This window comes from Canis lupus, chromosome 21 (assembly GCF_048164855.1).
Source record: "Canis lupus baileyi chromosome 21, mCanLup2.hap1, whole genome shotgun sequence".
In the NCBI taxonomy this organism is placed as follows: domain Eukaryota; kingdom Metazoa; phylum Chordata; class Mammalia; order Carnivora; family Canidae; genus Canis; species Canis lupus.
In genome coordinates this window covers 53,430,930-53,458,629 of record NC_132858.1, presented here as the reverse complement: position 1 = coordinate 53,458,629, position 27,700 = coordinate 53,430,930, and the positions used below count along the sequence as shown (strand labels likewise).

The window sequence follows — 27,700 nt, the reverse complement described above, 5'->3', positions numbered from 1 at the left end:
CTGGCTTCAAGTAAAATCAAACCACTCCCCTGCCTTAAAATCCTCCAATAATTCCTCTGCAATGAGAAGGGAAAGCACACTCTCTAGCACATTGACAGTTTCCATGAGCACCTCCTGCCCACTGTGTCACCTCACTGACTTCCGCCCTGAGCATCTCCGATCCATGATGACAGAAAGCCACCTTGGTCCTCCAGTCCATACCTGGCCCTCTGCTCTGCAGGTTATTGTGGGGCACCTTATTGTGGGGCATTGGACTCCAGCTCTTTAGTCACCTTCTCAGATCAACCTTCTGCTCTCCTCCCAAGCCTTCAACAGTGCCTCTTCTGACCATTATCCCTATTTTGAAAAACTTGAAAAATATATATATTTTGTATTTTTACATTTGCATGTTTATTTCTGTTTCCTCCATCAGAGATGAACAGGGACATTGGGTGCCTTGTGCACTGTCTTATCCCAAATGTCTGTAACTGTGTCTGGCTCACAGCAGGTGTCAAATGAGTGGCTTGCTGAAAGGTTCTGAAGGATCTGAGAAGGATGGACTTGAGAGGGATATAATTAGTTCAGGAAAGAGGTCTGGTGCAGCAGTGCTCACGTATCAGAGGAACTGGGGTGATGATTCTTCACTCTACTTGAAGCTATTCTTGGCCCCTCCACCAACTTGCACCCACCGACAGACCATGACGAGAGATCATGACAGTTCAATATGAGGAGGGGAAGACTGTGGTGTAATGACAAAAATCACGTACTAGGTTTTGGGAAAGGCAGTCATACCCAGCTTGTCAACCCTTGCATGGACACATAAGAGTGGACTTGGGCCAGGATTATTTCCTTGTAAAGAGGTAAAGGGCCTGCTGGATATGTCACTTTGTCTGGGAATATCTTTTTCCATTCCGGCTTGCCTGTAAGCTTTGTTTTGTTCTGTTTAAGCATGTGCATCATATGGCACCTTGCCAACTCACTGCGATCTCTGTTCTTGGCAGTGAGGGAACAGGGTCCTTCTCCTGCAGCACAAGGAGGCATGTGCAGTGACTCCTCCTACGTTGCTGCAGTGTAGATCTGGGGACCATGGGACCTGATGCATTGCAAAGGGCCAGATCCTGAGCGCACACACACACACACACACACACACTCTCTCTCTCTCTCTCTCTCTCTCTCTCTCTTCTGTTGCTCTAAATAAACAATGTATTACTTAAGCATGGTGAGAATGCGGTCTGTTCTTAGTGACCTCCAATACTGCACTGGTCTCTTCCCTGGGTGGCACTTATCTACCTTTTCTCCTTAGCCACAATCATGTTCTATCCTATGGCACAGCTGGCCACCCAGTAAACAGTGGAACACTAATAAATTCAGAAGCAGGGCAGGTGGGGTCCTATCTGAAAGCACAGGTCAAGAGGGATAGCGCAGAGCCATACAGAAGGAAACTGCATGAAGAAACCTCACAGGCAGCACAGAATTGCCTCTCAGGGGAAGCTCACTATGGAATGGGTAGAAATGGGAGACAAGTGAAGAGAAAACAGGTCAAAGAGGAGGGAAAAAAATCATGGATATTGCACTGCTTTATGAGATTGCACATATTTTCTCCAGCTCTCTCTACCTCCTCTTCCTATCTTTCTCCTGCTTCTTCTCCTTTAATTCAAGATGATTTTTAGAGCATTTTTAGGCCTACAACAAAATTGGAAGGAAGGTACAGAGATTCCCCATGTACCCACTGTCCCCACACATGAATGCCCTCCTGCATTATCAACATAATTAACCTGAATGGTGCCTTTTTACCAAGGATGAGACATTAACATACCATCATCACCCAAAGTTTAGTTTACCTAATGGTTTGTTATTGGTGCTACAAATTCTGTGGGCTGGGACAAAAGTGTAATAACACCTCGCCATCATTCTAATATCATAGAAAGTAGTTTTATTGCCCTAAAAGCCCTATGTGCTCTGCTTGTTCATCTCTTTCCCCCACTCACCCTCGCTTGTGGCAACCACTGATCCTTTTGATTGCAGTTTTGTCTCTTCTTGAGTGTTATAGTTGGGATCACACAGCATATAGCCTTTTCAGATTGACTTCTTTGACCTAGTAACATCCATGTAAGTTTCATCCATGTCTTTTCATGGGATAGAAGCTCATTTCTCCTTAGCACTGAATAATATTTAGTCTGGATGCACTATTGTTTATTTATCCACTCACCAGCTGAAGGACATCTTGGCTGCTTCCAAATTTTGGCACTTATAAATAAGGCTACTATCCACATCAAAGTGCAGACTCTTGTGTGGGTATGTTTTCAATTCCTTTGTGTAAATACCAAGGAGTTTATTACTAGATCGCATGGGAAGAGCATGTTTCGTTTTGTAAGAAAACACTGAACTGTCTTTCAAAATGGTTGTGTCATTTTGCACTCGCACCAGCAATACATGAGTGTTCATGTGGTTTCACATCCTTACCAGTATTTGGTGCCATCAGTGTTTCAAGTTGTGGCCATTCTAAAAAGTATGTTGTAGTAGGTCGCTGTTTTTGACCTGCATTTCCCTGATGGCAGATGATGTGGAGCATTTTTCATATGCTTATTTGGCATCTGTGTATCTTCTTTGGTGAGATGTCTCTTAAGGAGTTTGGGCCATTGTTGTATAAGTTGTTTGTTTCATTATTGCTGAGTTTTAATCACTCTTCGTATTCTTTGGCTAGTGGTACTTTATCAGATATGTCTTTTGCAAATATGTTTTCCCAGTCTGTGGCAGATCTTTTCATTCTCTTGGCAATGTCTTTTGCAGAGCAGACGTTTTAGTTTTAATAAAGCCTAGCTTATCAATTATTTCTTTCATGATTTTTGTCTTTGGTTTGTATTTGAAAAGGTACCACCATGTCCAAGGTCGTCTAGATTTTCTTCTATATCTTCTAGAAGATTTATAGTTTTTCATTTTACATTTAGATCATATATTTCAAGTTAATTTTTGGAAGGGTGTAAGGTCTGTGTCTAAATGTATTTATTTGTGTGTGACTATCCAGCTATTCCAGATCATTTGTTGAAAAAGCTATATTTGCTCTATTGAACTGTTTTTGCTCCTTTATCAAAGATTAGTTGAATATATGGTGTGGGTCTGTGTCTGGGATCTTTGTTCTGTTCTATTGATTCATTTGTTTATTCTTTCACCAATGCCATACTGTCCTGATTACTGTGGCTTCCCAGTGAGTTCTGAGGTTGGTTATTCTCAATCCTCCAACTTTGTTCTTCTTCTTCAATATTTTGTTGGCTATCCTGGGTTTCTTTCTTTTTTTTTTAAACTTAAGATTACTGGGAAAATTGGACATCCACATGCAGAAGAATGAAACTAGACCACTCTCTTGCACCAGACACAAAGATAAACTCAAAATGGATGAAAGACCTAAATGTGAGACAAGATTCCATCAAAATCCTAGAGGAGAACACAGGCAACACCCTTTTTGAACTCGGCCACAGTAACTTCTCGCAAGATACATCCACGAAGGCAAAAGAAACAAAAGCAAAAATGAACTATTGGGACTTCATCAAGATAAGAAGCTTTTGCACAGCAAAGGATACAGTCAACAAAACTCAAAGACAACCTACAGAATGGGAGAAGATATTTGCAAATGACGTATCAGATAAAGAGCTAGTTTCCAAGATCTATAAAGAACTTATTAAACTCAACAGCAAAGAAACAAACAATCCAATCATGAAATGGGCAAAAGACATGAAGAGAAATCTCACAGAGGAAGACATAGACGTGGCCAACACACACATGAGAAAATGCTCCGCATCACTGGCCATCAGGGAAATACAAATCAAAACTACAATGAGATACCACCTCACACCAGTGAGAATGGGGAAAATTAACAAGGCAGGAAACCACAAATGTTGGAGAGGATGCGGAGAAAAGGGAACCCTCTTGCAGTGTTGGTGGGAATGTGAACTGGTGCAGCCACTCTGGAAAACTGTGTGGAGGTTCCTCAAAGAGTTAAAAATAGACCTGCCCTACGACCCAGCAATTGCACTGTTGGGGATTTACCCCAAAGATTCAGATGCAATGAAACGCCGGGACACCTGCACCCCGATATTCACAGCAGCAATGTCTACAATAGCTAAACTGTGGAAGGAGCCTCAGTGTCCATCGAAAGATGAATGGATAAAGAAGATGTGGTTTATGTATACAGTGGAATATTCCTCAGCCATTAGAAATGACAAATACCCACCATTTGCTTCAACGTGGATGGAACTGGAGGGTATTATGCTGAGTGAAGTAAGTCAATCGGAGAAGGACAAACATTATATGTTCTCATTCATTTGGGGAATACAAATAATAGTGAAAGGGAATATAAGGGAAGGGAGAAGAAATGTGTGGGAAATATCAGAAAGGGAGACAGAACATAAAGACTCCTAATTCTGGGAAATGAACTAGGGGTGGTGGAAGGGGAGGAGGGCGGGGGGTGGGGGTGAATGGGTGACAGGCACTGAGGGGGGCACTTGATGGGATGAGCACTGGGTGTTATTCTGTATGTTGGCAAATTGAACACCAATAAAAATAAATTTATTAAAAAAAATAAAAATAAATTAAAAAATACCCCCCCCACAAAAAAAATAAAATAAAACTTAAGATTACTTATTGAAAAACAACAACATCAGTGTGCCTGCATTTGGCCTGCCTTTGGCTCAGGTCATAATTCAGGGTCCTGGAGTTGAGCCTTGTATCAGGCTCCCTGCTGAGTGAGGAGTCTGCTTCTCCTTCTGCGCTCCCCTCTCCTGCTCATGCTCTCTCTCTCTCTCAGACCTGTGCTTGCACATGCTCTCTCTCTTTTTCTCAAATATATAAAATATTTTTAAAAATAAAAATAAAAAATAAATATGCAAACTTTCATGCGTATTACAATACACTTCTTTAAAGATTCACATCAAATTTTTTGCAATGTGGTCATCCTTTGGGAGCTGAGGTAGGATGGGTGATTTTTCATTTGACACTTTTATAGTCTTTGTTTTTATTATATTTTAAATAGCTTTCTTGAGGTATAATTTACTTACAAAAGAAAAAAAAAAAACCTGGATTCACCCAGTTCCTCCTGAAAGCATCCATAAATAAAACTTAGTTCAGTAATAGTCCCAAAGCACACTTAAATCATTCTAGAAATTTTTAGCAATATCTGGAAGTGGGATTCTGGGGTAAATTTGCACTTAATAATCAGAAGTGGACAGTAATATTTGGAGTAACATAAATGGGTCACTTTTATAATCTCATGCAAATGTATTCTGAATATACTGATCACCTCTATAAATATTTGTGCTTGATTAAAACAGTCTGCTTTGGATGAAACTAACCAGTGATCAGTTAGAATTATGGTTGGGCTCAGTCAATCTGGTTCTTGCATCCTTCTGTTGCATGAAAGGAAGACCCAGCATTCCTGATAAATACAAACTGTTTCATTTCTCTACTATTTACAAATTTCCCAATGTTTCTCCAACACTGAGATATTCCTTAAAGGCAAGGTGAAATACCAGGGTTCTCTGAGGCTTGTAAGGAGGCGTATGACTAACTCCCAGAATGAATATGAGATTTTTTTTGGGGGGAGGGAGAGAGAGAGAGGAGAGAGAGAGAGAGAGAGAGAGAGAGAGAGAGCATTCATGCAGGAGGAAGCTATTGGGGGGGTGGGGAAGGAGAGAAAGAGACTCTCAAGCAGACTCCACCCTGAGTGCAGAGCCTGACATGGGACTTGACCTCATGACCCCAAGATCATGACCTGAGATGAAATCAGGAGTCTAGGGCAGCCCGGGTGGTTCAGCAGTTTAGTGCTGCCTTCAGCCCAACGCGTGACCCTGGAGACCCGGGATTGAGTCCCACATCAGGTTCCCTGCAGGGATCCTGCTTCCCCCTCTGCCTGTGTCTCTGTGTTTCTCATGAATAAATAAATAAAATTAAAAAAAAAAAGAAATCAAGAGTCTAATGCTCAACCAGCTGAGCCACCCAGGTGCCCTATGAACGTGACATCTATGGACTGATAGTCCTCAAGGGACTGGTGGGCCATCCTCATTGGTGGTCTCTAGGGCTGCTGGGTATATTACATCTTCTTGTGTGTCATGTACACAGATGCAAAATCTATTCTTTCTCAGCAGGTTGCTAGAGCATGTACACTCCAGCTAGGTTGTCTGAGCTACTTCACTCCTCCTTTCCATGTGTACAAGCCAATGTTGCCATATATGAACTTCATAACATGAACCCTGACACCCTAACCTCTTTCCAGAGTACTGGATGGAACTGCATAATTGAACATCAAAATGAAACAAGAGTAGGAAAAGTAGGTAGGTTTCTCTGTAGTGCAGGCTTTGCTGGGGTTCATAGCACCATCCTTTGTCAGGGAACACAGGATGGCCACACTCTCCAACCTTATCTTAGTGAAGAGAATGTTTGGATTGGTTTTCTGGACACCTAGGATATATCTATTTCCTGATGCTAGGATACCCGCATTAGGATAGACTATCAAGGAGTGTTAGGTAGTATTGGCTCAAGCACTCAAAACAAGTCATGCACTCCTTAAAGAAGTCCTATGTCTCTTTTCAAAGGCCCATGATAAGCTTTATATGACAAGGAAGCCTGGAACATAGTGAGATTCAGTGAACACTAGTTTCCTTTCCCCTTAGTTCTTGTCTTCTTTGAACTATAAGAAGGAAGCTGAATTCACACTTGTAAAAATACAAATACGAAAGAAGTTTCTACTCAGATTTTCTCCATGCTTCCTATGGACTGATTTATTTATTTCACTGCAATGGAATTACTTTTATTCCAGCTTAACTATGAACTACAAGAGTTGGAATAGTTGCTTTGTCATCAGTAATTCATTTTCATTCTTGGGTACTTAAAGTTTGAGCTAAAGGAGAACAGTTACACACACTGGAACCATGCTTTATAAGGAGATTAATTCCACATATTCTAAAATTCACCAGGCGAAATAATGCACTACTTAATTCCTACAGCTCTTGAATGCGATTTCAGAGGAAAAGAGGAAAATAAATCAGAGAGTATTACCCTTGATTTCAAAGACATCTGAAAAGGCTCTGAGTTTGCTGCCTCTTTTCAGTGAATGGCAGAAGCTGTGGGGAGAAGTGAAGGTTCTGGAAAAGCAGGTCTTGCCATGGACTCTGAAGACCTGAAGTCACCCACATTTGTCTTCCAGTACCACACCTGCTTCTGGGCTAAGGAAGCACCCCTGTGTGAATCCATCGTCTCTAAAAGTTAGTCTGGGACTGACAATGTGGCTTTATTTCCAGCTAAAAGATTAATTATTTATTTTAATCACTTCAGATAATTTTTTCCCATCACTCTTGACTTATTTCCTTTTATCAACCCAAAATTCCATAATCTTTGCAGAAACTTTATACTGACAATAAGTTCTATAATGACACACTTTATGCTTAGAGCATTAATAATCTGACAGCAAAAGACAGGATCAAATTAATACCTGTAATGAGTCAGTTTACTGTGGGTGATTAATAAGGGGATTGAAACTCAAATATTCAAAACATGACATTTGAAATAACATCATTTTATTCTTTGAGGAAAATTAGCTGTCATAACTTAATATGTTTATTATTAGGATAATCAGTCAATTATGTAGGTGAATGTAAGGCCTCATACATTCTCCTGATGCATGGTATGCATTGTGATGTGCATTGGGAATCAGCACTGATACAGCTGGAAAGCTTAAGGCTATAGGGACTTGGCATTTCTGTTGGGTAGGTGTGGCCTGACCTGTGTACAAAGACTTTCCAGGGTAACTCTCCTCTATTTTATAATTTGTAATTTGAACCTTCCCTGATTCAGCTCCAGGATGGCTGTGAGGTAGGGTAGGGTAAGGGTTAGAGACTGTAGTCTGCATTTTACTACTGACACCATTGAGGATGAGAGGTACATGGTGACTATAGAAAGAGACTGACTTTGAGTTGGTTTTATTGTTGTTGCTGGATTCTCTATAGTCAATCACCCCTTGTTGCCACAGTACATCCCTACCACCACTCATGCCACTACTGTGCCCAAATACCAACCTTCAAAGTGACTCCAGGTTTTAGGATAAAGGTAGTAATCACAAGGCACTTTCTCTCCCATTTAAAAGCATCATCTGATTTTCCAGGTTGAAGCGCCTTTTCTGTTTCCTGAACAAGGAGGAAAGGTGTCCTATATTTGAAACAACCAAGGACAGATTTAAGCAGAGCAATATCTCATTTATCTGTTGAGTGAATTTTTTAGATATCATTTCTCTGCTTACAAACTTAAATACAAAAGCAATGTGTCTTCTAACCATTAAAACAAAGTTGAGAGCAGAATCATATTCATCATGCAATATGATCGTTTTCACTTTAAAATTCTGTTAAGATGTATTGACACTCATCTGGGCAATATGGAAGTCATTTGAAGAAGATAAGTTTAAATGAGATAATGCATTTTTTAAAGCATTATCTAAACTTTGAAATGTTATGTAATGTAAAGTGCTATGATTAAAAAGCGAGCATCTAAGCACCTAATGTTATCTACAACTATAGCAAACCTTGGTAATCTGAGGGGAATTGGTTCTGTTTTGTGAATGGGGAAATCCTGTGGATATTTAACCATGGACAGAGGGAGAATCTGCTGAGTTCTTGTGATTATTTTCTTCTTTTTTTTTTGTTTTCTTTTTCTTATAATCTTATTTTAAATATATTGATTCATGCATCAAATTATTTTTATGACATGGTATAAGCAGCCACTATATCCCTAGTCATATGGCTCAAAGGCAATCCTTGGATTTGATCAGATAGCCTTTGGGGGCATCTAAGCAGACATGAATGGGGATATTTTGTTTTGGGAAGCTGGGCATCACTGCCTTCCCCATTACTTAAGATGCCTCTACTCGTGAAGAATTTCTTGCTGTCCATAAACCCCAGAGCTTTTGAACTCAGAGCTTCAATACCCATTATCAATATTTCTATCATCTGTGCATATAAATATAATGGTATTCTCCAGTTACATTAATTTTTGCTGACAGTATACAGGAGATTAATTTACAATACAATTTTTGTATTACTTGCTGAAAAAAACATGGAAGTTATCTTTGAACACTTGAAGTTAACTACATTCTCCACTTCAGATAGCGTATTTATATAAAAAACCAAAATGATATCCTTTTGCTGTTCTTGTTAGTGAGATCAAACGGGCAGTCACATATGTTTAGCTAAGGCAAAAATTGTGGAAAACAGAGATTGCAACCCAAGTAAAATCACAGCAGGTAAAATCAAATTAACATAAAAAGCAATATAGAGCAGAACGGAAAGTTCAGCAAATCCAATCATGGAAGACAGATTTTGGCTGAAAATCAGCCTGTGTTTTAGATCTGAGGTGCCAGGATATGCTATGCCTTGGAAGAGCTACAAGAAAGGATAAAGAGGTGAGACGAGAATGCTCAGAATCACAATTCGTATCAAGACACCTGAAAAGATGATTAAAGACACAACGGGAGGGAGAAGTAAAAGGCATAGATTCTCTACATTTGAATATAATGATTCAAATATAAGATATTTGAATAATTATGAAAATATTTATAATATAATATGTTGCATATTTGCCAAGTTACATGAATAACTGAGCAGATGAAAACAGCTTATTTATGTTCCAGTTCTCTGTGCTTAACAAAAAAAAACAAAAACAAAAACAAAAAACAAAAAACAAAAAACAGATACTAGTATTACAACCAAAGAAAAATAGGCAAGATTCAATAGAGAAACATAAAAACATGAATTCAGTGGAAAGACAGAAGGCGAGTACATGATAATAGAGATACATTATGTGGATAACCTTTCCAAAGCAGCCTCATCCCATTGAATGTGGATCCATTTCTTCAGGTCTGGCATCCACATCTTTCTCTAGTGGAGCAGAAACCATCTCAAGCATACCATAGGTCCAACTGGCCTTGGCACTCTTTATTGAGTGAAGTTCAGCCAGTGCAGGCCGGGGATGAGGGGTACAGGACTACCTATGCTCTGTGTTGTGTTCTTACAGACACTGGAAGACTGATTGGCAAGACTGCAGATGATTAAGTAGTAACAAGCCCAAGAAAGTGGCTTGTGCTGTTATTGTTGGAAACTGATTTTATTTATCCAGTTAGACATGGATAAATAAAATCACCGCCTTTCCTGGTGGTGATATATGCAGACAGGTCAAAGGTCTACAATGAATGATTTGATAGGAAAGTTTCTTCTTCTTCTTCTTCTTCTTCTTCTTCTTCTTCTTCTTCTTCTTCTTCTTCTTCTTCTTCTTCTTCTTCTTTCTTCTTCTGAAAGCTTCTTTTTTATTTCTATTATTTTTCCCATAGTTCTGAGAATGATTACTGCTGTCAATGGCATCAATGGGACTAGCTTAAATACTTCTGGTGTTAGATCTTCAAAAATCTGACATCATTGCTGGTGTCGTATTCTCAGACTTGTCAATGAGCCAAGTGCCACTATTACTTCTCACAGCTTGTTCAAGAAGATGTCAAAAAATATTATGCTATTTGACCTAAGAGTTTGCATTTTAATAAGATGATCTTTAGTAATAAAAATAATATTTACAATGTAATCTTTATGGCCTTGGACACACATACAGGTATACAGTTTGAGTTTTGAATGGGCAACCATTTAATGCTGAATTCAAAAGCAAGCACACGATGTACATCAATGAGAACACTCACTTCTAACATTCTATGGACATGATAGCCACAAACTCTTCTTTCTAGCACCAGTTTTGAATTGAAGTTGATTCCCCCACCCAAGGATTAAATCCTATATCTCCAAATCTGTGTTCTATTGAAAAAAACAGAATGCTAGCCTGGTCAGTGGCCCTGAACACCTGCAAGATTTTGATGACAAAGACAGATAAAGAGAATCAGCTCTCATCAACCTCAGTTGGCATGATCTTATGTAGCAAGAAATCTGAAAATATTCAGGTCTCATTGCTCTTGGATGACATTCATCTTTCCCTTAGAATCTCGCATGGAATCATGGCCACTCTGATTGAGCAGTGCCTCTCTTCTCTCAAGCTTAGGCAGGCTCTCCAGTCAGTCTGATGTGCTCATTTAACATGTAAAGGTAGGTTAGCTGGGGCAAAATCATTGGCATTGATCTCATAAGCACCCCTGCTGTGCTCAGTATAAAGTAACCTCCATTATTGATGGAGGTTCAACAAAATGTCCACCTTCAACAAAATGTCCAAGTAGATTCAAATATCCTAGCATAAGGAGTAAGATTCCAATTACCAATGATAAAAGCCTTTTACGCAAGAAAACCGTGGTCCAGGAGCCACATCCGAGGAGGAGCAGAGAGTCAAAGTATCTTCCAAGAACAAACCTGGACTGTAAACATCCAACCTGAAGGCCACAGTGGAGGATGTAATGGAAATGTGGCCTCTGTCCTCCAAAGGTTAATCACTGAGTGGGGATCACAGAGGAAACAAGAGAGGCTTGTGAATAAAATAAGGTGGGGTTGACTCTGTTCTGTCCTGAAAGGGTACAAATTAGAATCAAAGAGAGGGGAAGGTAATTTAGAATGGGAGAGCTAGACGGTGAGCTGGTTTGGAAACAAGAAGAGGACTGAGGCTTCTCAGTGAGGTAGAGCATGAGGACCAGGGGGAAGAAGAGGGAAGGAGACTGCAGGAGAAATATTGTCATAATGGAAGGAAGGGGGCGGAGGTATTTGAATCTTCTTATCTTCCTTCTTGTCCCCTATTCTTTGAACTAAGGCCTCAAGGAGTATTAGATATTTATATTTTTCATAAATTTAAGTAGAGTTTTATTCCATGCCATTTTGCATGTTGGTGTCAAATATACATGTTTACCATAACTGTCTTCTTGACACAATCGAATTTAGTGTAGAAAATTAAATATTTGACAATTTCAACACTGAAAGACTAAGAAATAATGAATCTTTGTCGGGGACGTATATGTCCTTGCCCTGAACAGAATAATAGTCTTGACCTTTATCTGTTTAGGAACTTCTAGTATGATAATAATCTCTTTTGTAAATACATGATTAAAGTTATAAGTATTGCAATGTTGTATGATGCATTGTACATAAAGTCCCAACGGCACAAAAGGTTTTATTTTAACATTAGCTTTTTAGAAGAGAGATTAAATGAAAATCCTCTTATTTCTCTATCTGAGAAAGGTTAAACCCATTTACCAAACTCCATGTCTATTCACTTAGAAGATTGCTGTAAGAACAAAGGAAGGGAAATTCAGTTTGGTCATTAGTGATAGATAAACAATGCTTTCAATACAATTTAAATCCCCTTCCCATGCTGGCGATGCTTCTAGATGAGGCGTAAAGATCACAACCTTTACAGGCTGTTTTGTAATCCTGAGTCTGTTCCATAGTCCACTGAGAACGAGCTGTTGAAATTCATTCTCAGCCCTTGGCCAGTCTCTTATTCATGAATAAACGGACTTTCGAGCAGGAACACTGACTATCTGGATTTTAAAGAGGGAAAAATTTGTTCAGCTCTGCAAGTTGATGCCATTTTGGAGGTGTCAGAGTGTAGAGGCAAAGGCACTGGACTATTCAGCCTCCAGGCTTACTGGTCTTTGGCGAAATCATTCTCTTGTAGCAGCATGACTTCAGTCACCCAGGGACTGCGCTCCACTCCTAAAGACTACCCATGGGTCCTTGACGCACAGCTCCCCCATCTCACAACATGGCTGTTAGCTTACTTTCAAGGCCAGTAGGAGAGTGTCTTTCTGACCTTTAAATTCCTTCAAAAAGCTCAACTAATTAGGCTAGGCCCAACCAAAACAATCTCCCTTCTGATCAACTCAAAGTCAATTGATTAACATCCCCGACCATAGGAGTGATGTCCATCATAGTTGCTTGCTCTGTCTACAAGAAGAGGTGATATATGTCAGATGTATACTGGGAGATGGGAATCCTGATGATCAGCTTAGAATACTTCTACCACAGGTTGATTATTTTAAAGGTCTCTACAGCTCTACATTTCTGAGATTTGGGAAGAGTTTAACAGTGCAAAAGATCGGGCAATCTTACAGCTGAAGTGGGACAGTTCTGTGCTTTTTTCTGCTATGCCTGGAAGTCTGGTACTGACCTTTGCCCAAGATAAGAATGAGCTGGGTTGGCTGGTGAATTTTAATGTGCTGTTTAAAGTTTGAAACTTCCCTGGAGGAACCCAAGGTTAGTGTCTCTACATTTTTCAGAAATGTATTGATTGGGGTTTTACACCTGTGTACACCAGGTTATCCAGCCTGGCTTTGCTGTACGACCAGTGGGATATATATAAGACCTCACTAGAAACTTTTGCCTGGGGTTTCCTGAAGGCAGGCTTCCTCATGCATATCTGGATGGCTCATAATCTGGAGGCAAAGTTTGTGGTGCCAACCACCACAGGTTATCTGAACTCCATTTTCAGAATTTTAAGTGCTAAAACTAGGAAAGTCCCAGGAAAAGTAGATGCACTGGTTAACCTCAGAAGTACTCTGTGCATCTGAGAAAGAATCCTGGGGAGTGAGGAGGACATTTGTAATTCTCATAGGCACACCGTGCCTGCTTGATTGATTTTTCTCTCCATCCTTTATCTTTACTTACGTGTTATGAGTTCACCCTTTGAAGCCTTGTGAGGGTTTTCAATGATCCTACTCTATGTAATAGATGCAAAGTTAGAAGTTTTCAAATCCTCTAAGGAATAGGCAATATGGTGAGTAAGAATTGTGCTTTTAGAGATAAGGTCCCATGCCCCTGTGAAGGCTATTGACCAAGAAATCCCTCCTTATTCAAGAACACCGTTAATGTCAACATTTGGGGTGACATTGTAAGGCTGTGACCTGAAAATTAACTGTGAGAGGTGTGAACGTGACTGGAGGTGATACATCCCCAAATACTCAAATCTGAAAATTGATCATGTGTCATACTCTTATTCTAAAACAATTTTCCCATGATTTAAAATAAGGAAACTACTAAGAAAAATAATCCTTTTTGATCATTTTCTTTCCCCTGGGCCAGGTTTTCAGCGGCACACCTTACTTACCTGTTTTATGAGTACAACAATATGATATTGGTGTTATCATCCCCTAGTGTTCTTATATTTCTTTATCGTTTGTCAATATTTTTCATGTACATTTTATCATTTGATTTTCACAATAACCCTATGAGGTAAATGGGGGGATTCATCTTCCTTTTGTGGTGAGGAAATAGAATTAAAGAGGTAATGAATACATCCTATCACTGAGGGACAGGATGAACTAGAATCCTGATTCAGAATTTAATGGCCTTCTTGTAAAACCACTGAGTGTCATGCACAAAAGTATGCTCTAACATTACTGTCATAGATCTTAGTATGTGCTAAGTCAATGTGCATTGTTTTCTTAGCATCATGTGTCAGGCCCACTTTCTGCAAATTGTGCAGAACATCTTACTTTAAACAGGAAACTTGAAAGGAAGATAGAAATGTCCAAATTTATGAGCACTGGGTGTTATGCTATATGTTGGCAAATTGAACTCCAATAAAAAAATTAAATAAAAAAAAAGAAATGTCCAAATTTTACAGACAAGTTGACTAAGGCTAAGGATGTTAGCACCTTTTTCAATTCAGTACAGTGTGTAAAGCCACTCCCTTTTGTTCTCAAAGAGGTAGTTTAGAAAACAGTAAAATTGGGGAGTTTGAAAGGACTTTAAAATATGACTGATTAAAATTCCAACTACATTCAGAATCTCATTGACAGACTTGCTAGGAAATACTTTTTTTTTTTTTTTTTTTCATGGTACTTGTCTTCATTGGGAAGGGAGGGTGGGCACTTTATTTATTTCAAGCTTGTCCTTTCAAATTGTGTCCCTTTGACTCATAGATTAATTTTAACTCAAATCTGGAATCCCCCATATAACAATTCTAAATACCAGGACATATAAGCATTTTCAAAATTTGGAAAACACCTCCCATGTTCCTTTAGGCCTTGTTTTCTACATGCTATCTATTCAAGTTCCTTTGACTGGCATTATGACTCCATTTCTAGGGGATTCCCCATTGGGGATCCTCTGGATCCAATCCCTCGTTTCAATGTACCTACTGCCATGTGGCACACACACCTGTGTGCAGCTTTCCTGACATGACCTGAAGGAATGAGACAATCTCCAGTGTGAACCTTCTGTTTTTGCAGTTTGGGAACCCATCTGAATTAGTCTTTCAAGTACCTGATAAGTCTTTACAATCCTGTGTCATTACACTGGGGTCAAAGGCACCAGTATTAGTCCATAGTTGTATATGGATGGATAAACAAATAGATGTAGATATAATTATGTATAGTTAAGTATACTTAGAAATATAGATATAATGATGGATAGACATAGGTAGATAGATGCTAGCTACCTTGATAGTTAACTTTAAGCCAATCTGGGACACTTTTCATACCAATTTTCCATCTTTATTTTTCCTCTCTTTAGTAGCATATCCATGAAAGAAGAACTTTCTAGGAAGGAGGGGCTCCTGGGTGGCTCAGTGGGTTATGTGTCCTGATTCCTGATCTCAGATCATGACTTTGAGCCCCATGCTGGGCTCCATGCTGGGCCTGGAGCCTACTTAAAGAAAAAAATTGGGGAGAACTTTCTGGGAAGGAAATATGCTAAGCTTCACTTATTGATATAAAAGGGGAGGAAAGTAGGCTTTCTGCTGACAAATTAAGAAAAGAACTCAAATTATAAAAGCAATCAGAAAACAATGGCTTCAGAAAAGTTATGTGCTATATATATATTTTTATTAAATTCTGCTTTACTGTATAAACATAACCCAAATGGTAAGTCATAGTAAAAAACAGTTAGCTTTATAGTAAAAATATTGTGAGTGAATTGATCATATTCACAGAGTTATTTTTGTGTAGCCAATTAGAAAAAAATCCTTTCCTTTATTAATACTAAGAGCAATTATAGTTCTTTTTTTTGTTTTGTTTTTTTGTTTGTTTTTTTTTTTGTTTGTTTGTTTTGTTTTTTTGTTTTGTTTTAAGAGCAGGGTTTAGAATTAAAATTGACAGAATGCCAGTCAGTACAAAAACATCTTGGCAATCAGTAAAAGCCTCCTAAGAGTAATGACAAAAACATTCAATGCCATTCAGTTGGGAGAAAAAAAAATCAGGTATAAGAAAGTGTCAAAACAAATTTTGGCCCAAAAGAGGCTTTAATATGGTCTAGAAATCTAAATGACTAAATTAGAAGGCTGAATCAAAACGTGAGGGCATTAGGGGTGCCTGACTGGCTCGGTAGGTAGAGCATGCAATTCTTAATCTTAGGGTCATGAATTCAATCTCCATGTTGGGCACAGAGCTTATTTTTTAAAAGGTGAAGACATTAATATAATTGGCACATCAGTTTAGTAGAAGGTATAGGTGGTAATAAGAGAATATTACAAGCTAACATCCAAATTATAATTAAGAAAGAAAATATTAGTTAGATCAGCTATCTGTAGAAATGATACAAACCAAGAAATGCTTGGCATCAGTTTTAGTAATACCAAAATCTAATCAAGGTGATGGAGGCAGATCAAATAATACGGTTTTGATGAGATCAATGATATATATCTATATATTTATAGATATGTAAATGATGAGGCCTGATTAGGTGAGAGCCTTATGGTGGAGATAAATATTAAGAGAATAGCTTCTGTTTACTCACTACAGAACACTTATCAGATGCCAGAAGCTTTACATTGTTTCATTAGTCCTCACAGTCTTATGAAGGGGATGAGTCTTTAGGGATGAGAAAATCTGGGAGATGGTAACCTGCCTAAAGTTACTAGTAGGAGGTAGAGCTGTGATTCAAACACAATCCAGGACTCTACAACTGGTGCTCTTAGCCAATTAGTTGCATTTTTCAAACAGATCACCTGTAGAATTCTGTCCTACAATACTGTATATGATACGCTTTAAAAAAGTTCCATGGACAAAGGAATTGGGAAATTGAGTGCTTACTGTACTCTAGGACTTCTCTGAGCCTTTACTGTAATCTAAAGACCACAGAAAATAGCAAATGGATTGGCTGGCTGGCTTTTCTAGATCATCTCTATCTTGTCCTTACTCTGACTGCACAAAGTGAATAATTAATGGAAAAGACTACCTCTAGGACGTGGACTAGATATGGCAGGAATATGCATAGTGCTTAAAAATGCCAGGATTTGGGCAGCCCAGGTGGCTCAGCAGTTTAGCGCCGCCTTCAGCCAGGGGCCTGATCCTGGAGACCTGGGATCCAGTCCCACGTCGGGCTCCCTGCATGGAGCCTGCTTCTCCTTCTGTCTGTGTCTCTGCCTTTCATGAGTAAGTAAATAAAATCTTTAAAAAAAAAATGAATGCTTATATGTAACCAAAAATTAGAAGAGTTTTTTGGAAAATTAAACTTAAATAAGATCTTAGCTATAAACAAGCAGAAGGATGATGTAATCTTTTGACATAATTAAAACTGGGTAAACCACAATGGGTGTGTTCCTTAAATAGTCTGCCAAATATTTTTCTAGGTCTATTATAGCTATTGTGCAAATGGATTGGCATGAATAGTTTTGTCCTTAATGTGTACGTCATTAAGAGGCCAGTAGGTCTTCTCATTTACTGGTAACTTCTCCAATTCATCTAGAGTTTCTAGACCATCTATTACCTTTCCAAATACCATGTATTTCATGTCCAAATGTGGCTGTTTGCCATAGGTGATGAAGAACTGAGATCCATTGGTGTTTGGGCCATTATTAGCCATTGATACAACACCCCTAACATTGTGCTTAAGATATTCACTATATTCATCCTCAAATTTCTTGCCCCAGATACTGTTACCTCCTCTTCCGGTACCTGTCGGATCTCCTGTTTGAACCATGAAACCCTTGATATTTCTATGAAATATACAGCCATTGTAGTAATTACTGGCACAAAGAGCCAAGAAATTCTCACAAGTTTTGGGTGTCCTCTCACAGAATACTTCAATTTTAATATCACCTACATCTGTATGCAGTGTCACTGACATTTTTCTTCTTGATGTGAGTTTCAGGAAGTACTATTGTTCAATTTCTCAGTCTCACCAAGAGAAGTTAGAAAATGTGTCTCTGGTACGCTTTTGACAGGGAGAGGGGGCTCGCTTCATAACCTTACAAGCACGCGAAACCTAGTTCTTTTATATTTACCTATATTTTAACTTTTAGTCAACATGAATTGATAACCAAATTATTTTTTTCCATGTTGATTGCTGAAAATATTAGAGGCAAATTTGATATTCAGGTATATCCAAAGTGTCAGTGAAGATGGTAGGTGTGTTTAGTCTTATTCATGGCTCTACCCAATAACTTCATCCTCGTTTTTCCTATTTTCATTTGACTCACTCCTCAGTGAAGCTGAGTTTGCTAGCCATGTTCTAGTAAAGGCCTTTGGTGCTCCATTCAATTCTTCTTTCTCCTTTGAGTACCTGTCCTGTACTTCCTGCTTTCTTAGCTCTTAACTTACTGAGTTTTCAACCTTCTCCAGAGAACCAGCCTTGGATGACTAGAGCTATTCATTCCTAAGCACTCAGGATTTCACTCCATCTGATATCCCAACACCTGCTCAGCTTCCTCTCTGTCTCCTGTTTTCTCTATGTCTTCTGGGAATATATCCTTAATAACTACCAGGAAAACATGCTCTTAACTCAAACTGTGCTTCTGGAGACCCTAAAATAAGACACCATTTATAATATTACATGTACATTTTTATAAATATGTATATGTAATATTATTAATTATATTTAAAAGTCTAAATTTTTTAAAAATATAAAAATAATCCTATAAAATATTATAAATATATAAATTTATATGTATATTGAATATATAATATGTATCAATATAAGTTTATATATAAATAATGTTTATTGTAACATATAATGTTTATTATAATACATAAATAATTCTTAAGATAGAATATACTTTTTGTGGCATGGTCTTTAATATTTTGGAAATTCCTACAATAATTAGAAAAGGGTAAGAAAATCATAGACTAGAAAGAGTATAAGAAGTATAGATAGAAGGTCATTTCTCTGAGTGTACTTTCTTGAATAGTTGACTACTGAAGTTTTGCTAATGTTTCATATTTCATACACACACACACACACACACACACACATGCACACCGCAATCAACAAGGATGGGGACAAAGCTCTAACCTGAAACAGAAACAAAGCTCTAACCTGTACTTAAACTGCATTTAAAATGAATAGTATGGGACACCTGGGTGGCTCAGGGGTTTGAGCATCTGACTTCGGCTCAGGTCATGATCCTAGTCCCTGGATCTAATCCCACGTTGGATTCCCCATAAGGAGCCTGCTTCTCCCTCTGCTTGTGTCTCTGCCTTTCTATGTGTCTCTCATGAATAAATAAATAAAATCTTTTAAAAAATGAATAGCACTCCACACTGAGTGGAGAAACAAGATCTAACTCAAGTTACATTTGTACATGTTGTATTGACTCTACACCTGTAGGCTTAAACAAACCAAAAAAATAGTAATAACTACTGACTAATTTCTTTCTTTTTTTTCTTGCAGAGATATAGGTTAGTTATTTTGAAGTGACTTTTGTGCATTCTAGGGCTGAGCAAATATGTAAATGTATAATGGGTAATGGGAGCCAGGTTTCTCAGTGTCAGAAATGGTAACTATAAATGTAAAATGAATCCCTTGATGCTGCCTTGAAGTTAAAAGCATTGATAGGAACTCATAATTGTACATAGATGGATGGGTAAATAGATACAGATATAGTTTTATATAAGGTTAAATATATCTAAACATAGACAAAGTTATATATATATATATACAGTTATATAGATTGATAATTGTATATGTACATGACTACATCTACTTTTAACTATAGATAAAGGTATACATATGTATTGGATATAACTATGTATAAAATATGTGCCTAAATACATCATCTATCATCTATCTATCATCTATCTATCTATCATCTATCATCTTAGTTCTATTCTCTAAGAAGGACTACAAGAATGATACCATAGTAACAATTAGTAAACTTAGTGCCCATAACCCAACCAAACATTTTTGAGAAATGGCTGATGTCAAACTTGGGGCAGTGAAAATATAAGATGGACATGCAGCATCTCTCTGTGCCAAAAAGGAAGGAAAAAATACTTAGGGAATAAAGGATCGTGACAACAGACACATGCACACACACACACACACACACACACACGATCAGAGTTACATTTACAGGACTCCCATTGGATAATTCTGGGATTTTTGTACATCAAAATGAATTATATTAATTAATTAATTGATTGATTATTACTTATTAAGTATAATAAGAATCTGAGTCCATACTTATATAAGTAAATGGTGAGGGGCCTTCCTTACAGTGGAATTCCAACCAATATATACAGAACGAATTGCAGAATTAAAGAACTAAGACCTGTGGCCATCATAGTAATAATGTTTTAGACAAGACACAATAGCAGGTGGTAAAACTAATGGGATAAAGTTTGATTAGTGACAGGATACTTACACATTCTCAAAGTATCTCCACATAGACATTTATTACAAAACCAGTCATTTTGCAGTGGAAAAATGTGGCAGACACAGGTTTGATCAAAGGATTGACATCATCAGTATTAGGACAAAAGAGAATTGACATTCTCTGCCTTCTGATTTGAGGCCATGACAGGATCACAGCACCACTTCTGGAGTATTTTTGGCAAAAATGAATAAAACACATCCAATGGTCAGGAAACCGCAAATTCAAATTAAGAGACATTTTAGATCCACTCAAGGTCAAGGTCACTAAAGATAAAGTAAAATTAAAGAAATATTCTAGATGCAACTCATTGACTGGGATTTTCTTTCCTGTAAAGGAAATTATTGAGACAATTATTGACATTTAAATAACACATGTAAATTAATAGTTTTGTATCAATGTTAATTTTCTTATTTTTCTAATTGTATTGTCAATATGTAAGAAAATGTTCTCATTGTTAGGAAATACACATTGAAGTATTTATAGATTAAGGAAAATCACCTCTATTTTATTCTCAAAGGATGTGTGAATGCATAATATGTATATTCATCTTTCTACTGGAAGAGATAAGGCTAAAGCAAATATGAGAAAATGGTACCATTTGAAGAATCTGTATGAGGAGCAGACTGGAATTCTTTTTTTTTTTTATATTTTGTTTACTTAGTTATGAGAGACACAGAGAGAGAGAGAGAGAGAGAGAGAGAGAGGCAGAGACACAGGCAGAGGGAGAAGCAGGCTCCATGCAGGGAGCTCAACGTGGGACTCGATCCCTGGTCTCCAGGATTATGCCCTGGGCCGAAGGCGGTGCTAAACCCCTGAGCCACCCGGGCTGCCCCAGACTGGAATTCTTTATACTAGTTTTCTAAGTTTTAGGTATGAAGTTATGTACCATTAAAATTTTTGCATAGTAATCCATTATATGTCATTGACAATGCAGTTTATTGCTTGACTTTTAATACTATTTTTGTTATTTTTAATTCAGTGAAGTTACACAGTTGACTCAATTGTTATGGCTTTCTTAAAAAAAGATTTATTTATTTATTGTAGAGAGAGAACATGAGCAGGAGGAGCAGAGGGAGAGGAAGAAAGAGAACCTAAAGTAGACTCCACACCGAAGATGAAGCCTGACACAGGGCTTGATTTCACAACCCTGAGACCATGACCAGCCAAAATCATGAGTTGGATGGTTAACCAACTGTACTACCCAGGCACTCCTCAGTTATGCCTTTAAAGTAATTTTCAAATTGCTTAAAAATTCTCCTCCTATTCCAGTAATCAAGTAAATAATTTCCTTTTATGGTAAATACCATTCTTCATCAAAATCAGACATCTCCAATAAGATATATGATTATTTTGTGGACCATTAAGAAATAATCAAGCTATGATATGCCATTCATTGAAAACTGAAACACTATTCAAAGTTACTAAAATGTTGAAATATATAGATACTGGAATTGATGAAATATAGTAGTTCCTTAACTTTTTGTAAACATTCAACTCTGCAATCTATTTAAAATTTACTTTGGCATATGTTATTACAAATTAGTCCAAGGCTCTTTTGTCATCTAATTATGTATTTTACTAACATTTTTTACTACCTTTCCATTCACTAACTCCCTTTTGTCTTTTCATAAAAAATGTAAAATATTCATCTTGATTTCTAAGATTCAAATATTAATCTTTTGTATTTGTATTATGATTTATGTTGTATGTATTTAACTTTACATTTTTGATATATGTATTATCTTTTTTATATTATCTATTATTTTGTTTTTTGGGTTTTTTTTTTAATAAATTAATTTTTTATTGGTGTTCAATTTACCAACATACAGAATAACACCCAGTGCTCATCCTGTCGTGTCCCCCTCAGTGCCCATCACCCATTCACCCCCACCCCCCGCCCTCCTCCCCTTCCACCACCCCTAGTTCATTTCCCAGAGTTAGGAGTCTTTATGTTCTGTCTCCCTTTCTGATATTATCTATTATTTTGGAAAGGTGATATGATGCACTTAATTTTAACTGTTCTCTTTATACTTTTTAACAAATCCAACAAAGTTCTGTTTGATGTGGGCTTCTTTTTTTTAAGATTTTATTTATTCATTCATGAGAGATAGAGAGAGGCAGAGACACAGGCAGAGGGAGAAGCAGGCTCCATGCAGGGAGCCTGATGTGGGACTCGATCCCGGGACTCCAGGATCATGCCCTGGGCCAAAGGCAGGTGCCAAACCACTGAGCCACCTAGGGATCCCCCTGATGTGGACTTCTGATGAATGTATACCCATCATCCAGAAAGCCAGGCCAAAAGTACTTTGATATATTCCTAATGTGGTGCCACATCCCCCTCAGAGCAAGAATTTCTTGGAGTACTCAGAGATATGCATGGTTTCTGGTCAACCTGTCACCCAACTACTAAGTTAGTGTCATCAGATGCAATCTTGAGCCACTCAGGCAAATCTTGGTAACACATTCTCCAGCCTTCAAAGCAGTTTCCTAAAGAGTCATGATTATTCTAAACAAGCTATTGAACCAAGAAGAGAAACCTTGTGTATTGATATAGTAACTGCACCTCATAGTTAGATCATGTCTAGGAGGGAATGGATAAGTAAAGTTCTGGGAATGCAGGTTAGTCTGCAGAGAAGTTCCTTGTTTTTGAAGCAAGACTCTTCCTTCATGGGTTTCTTCAAATATATAAGATGTCAGGAAGTAGTACTGTCATTAATAACAGCAACAGAAAATGACACTGACACTAAATAATGCTAATAATAAAGATTGAGTCATCATCACATCTTGTGAGATGGATCCATGCAATGCTCACTTATCAATTTCAATGTTCTTAATGAGTTAGGAGACAAGGTCATCTGCTGATGAATAAAAGGCAAGTTCTGGGTATTAAGAGTATAATGAAGTTTTGAAAAGGCTTTAAGAAGACAAAATGAATTTTATCAAGGGTGGGTAAATGAACTGCAGAATAACATTAAGGTCGCAATATTCAATTAAGAACGCAGTCAACATTCAATTAACATTCAATTAAGAATATATCATGACGCGCACCATGTCCTTAAGGTTGCATTGCTTCAGTACTCTTCAGCCCTGGTTTAGTCATAGACAACATAGTCTTTTGTTTTCCTCCATATCAGAAATCCATTCTGTAATATGTAATTATTTCCTTAAATACTTAAAAATGAAATTAACTTTGTTCTTACAAAAATCATTTCATAAACAGCTCTTATTTTAAAAATACTACATATTGAGGCAAAATACTCATTTTTTACTTTTATCTGTTGCTTCTGGATCTGGTATCTTGGACCCTATCATTATTTCTTGATTATTTTTACACCAGCCTCTTCCAATAAGGGGATCTTGTTTACTTGTGATGCCAACCCATCACTTCTGGAGAAGTGGGCAGACACAGCTGTAGTTTAAGACCTACGGTTTGTCCTTAGAGGGACAGACAGCTCTGCTTGTTGGTGCTCCCTCCTTTGAGGAGTATTTAAGCGTGGGGTTTATTGCCATGAGGATCTAGACATGTTTATCATCTTACCCAGTTTGCTTAACATTTATGACATGCTTACTTGATAGTCAGTGCTCACATGAAGTTTCAAAAAATATTTTTCAACACAGAGAGAAGAAAAGTGATTTCTGTAACACATTTTAGGAAAAACAAAGAAGAAGAGGAAAGATGACTATAGGCATGCTCAGTGCCTACATCTTTTTCTCCAATTCTCATATGTATATTTTAAAATTAACTAAATCTAAAAAAAAAGAAAAAAATAAAGTTGACTAAATCTATAAAGTGTATTGATGTCTTAAGACTGATGTCTTAAGAAATATATATATATATTTGAGGTAGTAGTGAAGCAAGTCTGGGAAAGGATGCAACATATAGAGGAGACACAATGCGTAAACAACAATGTATAAATCAGCCAAAAAGCTCAAGGTCTGCATAGAAATTGTTTACAGTAATATTGCTCTAAACCCAACAGAAAGGAAACAGTTTAAATTTATAGTACATTTAGGTTAATGTTGTTATACAGGGTCGTTTAACAAAGACTTATAGCTTCAAGGTATAGTGTTCGTCTATACGATTTACTTATAATTTACTTGCAAGAAATATAAAGCCTCCAGTGTGTTTGCAAGATCAACAGGATATATAGCACTAGGAGATACAAGTCCAGAAAGTTGTAAAAGAAAGCTATTTGCTACATGAAGATGAGATTTAGAACACAGGCTGCAGTTACAGACATTTTTACCTTTCGAATTTGGCTGAACATACCAGAATTAATTGTACCAAACTGAAGGAAAGAGGACATTGAAGTATTTCCCTGCAAATAAAAACCAGAGAGCAGTGTGCATTGAACCCAAATAATAAAAGCTTCTACTCTTTGTCTATGGATAATATTTTAAAGTAGACTCTACCTATTTCAGTCACTTCATTGCCTAAGAAAGAGATGTGGAAATGTTACCCTTCTCTATTGAGTTCACTGACATTCAATTTCTTTAATTCAGCCTTCTATGTCTACCATGAATGGATTGTAACCTAAACTTTCAACCTATCACTCCAGCTCTTTTCCTCACTCACTATTTGCTCCACCTACACACTCTAGAGTATAGCCCAACTTACCTGCTTTACATCCTACTCATCTTTCCGTGTCTGTATTAATCTCAGTTGGGTAAATCCCCTAAAAACAATGGTGCCCAACATGAGGGAGAAAAAAAAAAAAACTTCCATATCTCATAATCTTTTTGTTATTGTTTTTAGTTATTTGGACTGAGGGGAAAACCAAATACATCAAGCATTTCAGAAGCTTTAAGATATATTTTGATAAAGTCCATGTTTTATATAATTTTAGACCTAAATTTAAACACATATGAATATCTCTCCCTCCCCGCTTTCTTTCTCTCCCTCTCACATTCTCCACACATACAAACAGAAACAGAAATATCTAAAAGCCCATTATTAGTTAGCTCTGTAAATTTCATACATAAAATAAAATACTAGGCAGTCATTAAAGATGACAGTGTAAAAAAAATAAAAAATAAAAAAAAAAGATGACAGTGTAGCAATATTTTAAAATATATATATTTTTTTCTGGAGTAAGTTAAAGAATACAAGTGTTTATCTCTGGCTACAGTTTTCAAGGATACTTTATTTTAGATGGAGCAAATTTCCTGTTTTCTATATTGTGATATAAAAGTTAACATTTATAATGAATGTTAAAAAGTGCATTTCTCTATATGTATCACAACTTTGAAAATATACACACAGAAATGGACTAAAACATAAATAATTAGGATTAAAGTTTCAATTTCCCTTGTCTTTGTTCTGGTTGTGCTATTTTATTGATACAGAGCCATTCCAGCTCTTCTTCTGGATATGCTCCTTTCTCATGAGGAACACATTTTATATGATTTAAGCCACCTGCATCCATCTCCACTCACTGAGGCAGGACCATGAGTCAAACCTAAAGAATCCTGGCTGTGTGCGTTGCTGTGGTGTGAGCAGGTGACTCAAGCTGCTGTGTGCTGTGGTGTGAGCAGGTGACTCAAGCTAAAGGAATCAGAGGTCTTTGGAAAATATCCTAAGAAACCACCTTTCTGTGTCCTGAGAGTCTGGGACCCCAGCAGTCCTCGTTCTTGTCATGGGACATGAGCCTACTGATAGAGGGAGACCAATCAGAGGTTGTCCGAGTCTAGACATGGAAAGGAACGATGAGTGCCATGCATTGCCTTGAGCTGCTGCCTTAGCTGTGGTTCCTACCAGCGCCAGTCTCTATCCCAGTGAGTGAATAACTGGGTAATCTTTCACTAAAGGGCATCTGTGTTGACTTTGTATAATTTGCAAAGATTCCAGTACCACCTTCTTTCACATTTGCCTCATGCACATTTAGGCCCAGTCTCAGATTAAAGCTTTGATCCACCCACACTAATTGCATAATAATAAATGAGGATGAATATGCTCTTAATTCTATCATTTTATTAGATATTTTATTTTTTAAGCTCATCGATAGCTGGCTCCCTTCTAATTTTTCTTGCTTCAGTTTTTTTTTATCTTTTTTTTTTTTTAAGTTTATTTATTTATTCATGAGAGACACAGAGTGAGAGCCAGAGAGGCAGAGACACAGGGCAGCAGAAGAAGCAGGCTCCATGCAGGGATCCTGATGCAAGACTTGATCCCAGGACCCCGGGATCACTCCCTGAGCCGAGGGCAGATGCTCAACCGCTGAGCCACCCAGGTGTCCCTTTTATCTCCTTTTAATAAAAACATTAATTTGAAAGGTTCATCCATCTCTCAAGCTACTGAAACATGTCGTTCGTTTTGTTCTGTTAGGAAGGATGCATGGTTTTTATACTTCCTTTGTTCTTGCTTGTCTACATTTCTTTGTCCCCACACATAAATGGTGGCTTGTCTCAGGATAGAACATTTGCCTCACAATATAAAATCCTTTGAAACCATGGATATTAGGATTTGTGGAAGTCTGAAAGCAGGCATTTTTCTTCTGTAGAAACCTCAGGGCTCTCGTAATTTGTTTCTTAATTACTTAATAGTCTTACCTCTATTAAAGAAATTGAATTTGTCATAAATAAGTCTCTAAAAAGAAATTTCCAAACTCACCTGATTTCACCAGTGAATTATATTAAGTAGAAATAACAGTAAATACTGCCTTAGCTCTTCCAGAGAATATGAGACAGAGGTTCATCCCTTTACACTTTCCTTTTAAAGCCCATCATAAATATCATTGATATTAAAAACTGACAAGCAGTATATCTGACTCTGGCCATCATTACATATCTAGTACCAGGCTAGTCATTCCGCTTCAAAAGTGATGCACCTAGAAAAATGATATGAAACAACTCTGTTCAGATATTGGGTAACATGGTCCCAGAGAAATGGAAAACAGGTAGGATACCCAGGTGGCTTTCTGCCTGGAAGTAGTTTCCAGACTGAAACACAGGAAGGAAGTGTCTAGTCAGAGAGAACAATCCTGCAGAGGTGAGAGGGGGAGAGCAGAGGGCTCCGGAGGCTGGGGCAGTGCAGCTGTGCAGTCGTGGACAGAGGACTGCACAGAGCTGCCTAGAGCTGCCGAAGCCTATGGCCTTGTACTTTTCTGCATGTGACAAGTAATGTTTAGTAGGACCTGGAAGATGGGCCAAAATAGTAAAAGTGGAAGACTTCAGA

At 37.7% G+C, this 27,700-nt stretch overlaps 1 pseudogene; it reads right to left on the bottom strand.

The window, feature by feature from the left end:
- Positions 1 to 17,397: 17,397 nt before the first annotated feature.
- On the bottom strand, positions 17,398 to 18,131 carry LOC140613195 (peptidyl-prolyl cis-trans isomerase-like 3 pseudogene; annotated as a pseudogene).
- Between the last annotated feature and the right edge of the window lie 9,569 nt (positions 18,132 to 27,700).